Raw genomic sequence first — 3,939 nt, 5'->3', positions numbered from 1 at the left:
GGCAGAAAGATTGAGAGAGATGTGAGGTAACACAAGTAGATGGAGGAGAAGGATGAAGAGGAAGAGGAGGACGAAGAAGGAGAGAAACAGGGTAAGACAGAGAGAGGAAAAGAGAGATTGACATAAATAGCAAAGAAGAAACACTGAAGCAGAGAAAAGGGAACTCAATAGGGAGACTGCAAAATGAGAAAGCATTGCAGATAGAATCAGACTGGCATAGACAGAGAAGGTGAGTTAAATAAGATTGAAGAAGGCAGAACAAGGAAGAGGAAAAGAGTATAGAAAGAAACAGTGCCCGACGGGAGGTATAGACAGGAAAAAGGATTGAGGCAGATGACCACGGGCAGAGAGAGCCCAAGGGTGTCTGGTTGCAGAGCCCAAGGGATGGGGAGGACCGGGTGGGAGGGAGCAGAAATCAGGCTCAGCCTGGTTGCAGAACCAGTTACAGAATAATCACATGGGAGCTCTTCCCTGAGTATTGCTAAGTTCATGTGTCCTAATTTCTAAATGGGCCTAGATGTGGGTCAGGTGTTATTCTAAGAATTTTAACAGACATTAACCTCTTTTACTTCATAATAGCCCTACAAGATAGGTACTGTTCTTCCCATATCAGACATGAAAGACAGTAAAACTGTCAAGTCAGAAATATGCCCATACCTCCATGTGGAAGCACACACACACTCACACACACATCCGAGCAGAAGTATCTCCTTACATTCTGTGGAACCACTGAACTCTTTGGAAATCAAACAAATGCTACAAACAGTGACATGGAAAGATGAGAAAGTTACATCCACCCAACAAAACACACCTACTTTCACAGGGTCTGGGACTTCTCTAGGAGTCAACTTTGAATGGCAGGTTAAAAGTCAATCTCACACAAATATATTGCACTGGACACAGGTGTCTGAGCTTTGGGAGGTGACAGGGCAAAGAATGTGGAAGCACCTGTTGTCCACATTGTGAACCTCTGAGCTCACAGGAAAGCCTATTTGTCTAAGCGAAGGCATCTCCCACACAAAATTACTCCTCTTCTTCACTGCCATCCTCCAGAACTTCTCCATGGCCAGCCCCTAAACCTCTGAAGACATTGACCTCACTCCCCAGGACAGTGGGGTGGGCAAAGTTTCCTTGATGTTCCAGATCCACTTCCTGCCCATCAAAGAGGCTGAGGGAAGGTGATCAAGGATGCCAGGGTCACGTGTGTCCCCACCTCTGCAGAGAACTGCCCCTGGACTCTCTCCCTATCTTCCTGCCTCTGATCAGGCTGTGTTGTGAGCCAGCATCTCTCCCCTCCATGGATGCCACCTCCATGAGAAAGTCCCATCTGCAGTCTCACCTCCTTCCATCCTTCCACAGCTCTTCTAAACTCAAGGAAGTCTTTTTCTTCCCCCATTTACAGAATTTCAGCCATGTTCTATGTGTAGAAAATAGGGCTAAATGGGAAAACATGGCTAGTATCTCTCTCCACTTCTGCCTCTGAGACCACAACTCACCCCAAGTGACTTCTCCCCTCTTCAGCACAACCACAGCTTCCTTTTCTCATCACCTTGTGCTCCTTAATCTGTGCATCCATGAGCTTCCTTGAGTCCTCCTTCCAGTAACCCCTTGAAGTGGGTTCAATTGATTTTGCACACCTTACAGATGAGTAAACAGGAGCTAGGCAATGGCCAGAGTGCTCCAAGATCACCTGGTTAGTGAGTGGAGAAGCGAGATTCACACTCTGGGTCCCTGGCTCTTGAGCTCAAACTTTTCACTCAGCTCCTTTCTGCCCACGAGATAGTTTAAAATGAGGCTGAAGTTCACATCATGTAACTAACTAGTTTAAAGTGTATAATTTGGTGGCATTTAGTTCATTCACAAACCTGACCATCACCACTACTCTCTCTAGTTCCAAACATTTTCATCACCCAGAGGAAATTCTGGTATCCATTAGTAGTCATTCCCCATTTGCCCTTCCCCTCAGCCCCTGGTAACACCAAATGCTTGCTGTCTCCAGGGATTTACCAGTTCAGTACATTTCATATAAATGAGTTATACAATCTTGGTCTTTCGTGTCTGGCTTCTTTTACTTAATGTGGTGTTGTCCAGTTACATCCATGTTGGAGATCATAGTTGTACAGAGTGGTCCTCCCTCATCTTCATCTTCTTGCCTCTCCCTCCTCCTTCCCTTCATGAAGGGGCCCATCAGCCCATGGCCCCTGAGCTGTGTGGTTCTATAATGGGGTCTTGGATTCCCTGATATTCTCCTTCCAGTACCCTGAGCCACAAATAAACATCCTATATCTGTCATCCCTGGGGCAGGTGATCCTAGCAGGTTACATATTTATTGTCTAATCACTAGAGGTCTTTTGAGAGGTGAGAATTCTCCTTCCATTTTTGCATGAAATGTTCCCTTGGTATATGTAATTTTCTTGAAGAGATCTCTAGTCTTTCCCATTCTATTGTTTTTCTATATTTCTTTACAATGTTTACTTAGGAAGGCTTTCTTATCTCTCCTTGCTTTACTTTGGAACTCTGCATTCAAATGGGTATACTTTTCCTTTTCTCCTTTGCCCTTAGCTTCTCTTTTGCCTTTATTTCAAAGCTTTCTGCTTTGTCCTTGCACTCATCTCACACCCTAGCAAAGTAATGCCCAAGCCAGGCTTCAACAGTATGTGAACTGTGAACTTTCAGATGTTCAAGCTGGATTTAGAAAAGGCAGAGGAACCAGAGATCAAATTGCCAACATCTGTTGGATCATCAAAAAAAAGCAAGAGAATACCAGAAAAACATCTACTTCTATTTTACTGACTATGCCAAGTCTTTGACTGTGTAGATCACAACAAACTGTGGAAAACTCTTCAAGAGATGGAAATATCAGACCACCTTACCTGTTTCCTGAGAAATCAGTATGAAGGTCAAGAAGCAACATAGAACTGGACATGGAACAACAGACTGGTTCCAAACTGGGAAAGGAGTATGTCAAGGCTGTATATTATCACCCTGCTTATTTAACTTATATAATGCAGAGTACATCATGCAAAATGCCAGGCTGGATGAAGCACAAGCTGGAATCAAGATTGCCAGGAGAGATATCAGTAACCTCAGATATGCAGATAACACCACCTTTTTGGCAGAAAGCGAACAGGAACTAAAGAGCCTCTTGATGAAAGTAAAAGAGAAAAGTGAAAAAGCTGGCTTAAAATTCACCATTCACAAAACTAACATCATGGCATCTGGTTCCATCACTTCATGGCAAATAGATGGGGAAACAATGGAAACAGTGAGAGACTTTATTTTGGGGGGCTCCAAAATCACTGCAGATGGTGACTGCAGCCATGAAATTAAAAGATGCTTGCTCCTTGGAAGAAAAGGTACGACTAACCTAGACAGTATATTAAAAAGCAGAGACATTACTTAGCCAACAAATGTCCATCTACTCAAAGCTATGGTTTTTCCAGTAGTCATGTATGAATGTGAGAGTTGGCCTATAAAGAAAGCTGAGCACCAAAGAATTGATGCTTTTGAACTGTGGTGTTGGCCCATTTCTGCTGGCCAGCTAACCTCAGTCCCTCATGATGCAATGCCACTCACTGATAAAACTGTCTGAGAGCTGCCCTTGTGGTGCCAACACTCTAAACACAGCCTCCACAAGTTCCTGGAGCTGACACCACTCCTCTTCCTTGGGGGACATTCTCTCTGTTCAAGGGAATCACCCACCAAGACAACTCCAACCCACAAGGGTTTATCGGAAGCTGCTTGGGATCCACTGAGATGATAAACATTGTGGCCTCTGCAGCACCTGGTCCTTTATGCTCCCTCTTGTCTCTGGAGAGTTAGCAGGAGCTCTGCCAAGGGAGGATCCTGGCACACCTTCCCCAACCATAAGGCAAAATAACAAACAACAGAGTAAGCTGCCTTTAAGAGGGACAGCAGGATCAAAGGCAGGCACAGACC

The sequence above is a fragment of the Bos indicus genome, chromosome 18, assembly GCF_029378745.1.
Source record: "Bos indicus isolate NIAB-ARS_2022 breed Sahiwal x Tharparkar chromosome 18, NIAB-ARS_B.indTharparkar_mat_pri_1.0, whole genome shotgun sequence".
In the NCBI taxonomy this organism is placed as follows: Eukaryota; Metazoa; Chordata; class Mammalia; order Artiodactyla; family Bovidae; genus Bos; species Bos indicus.
Note: the sequence above shows the minus strand (reverse complement) of the source record.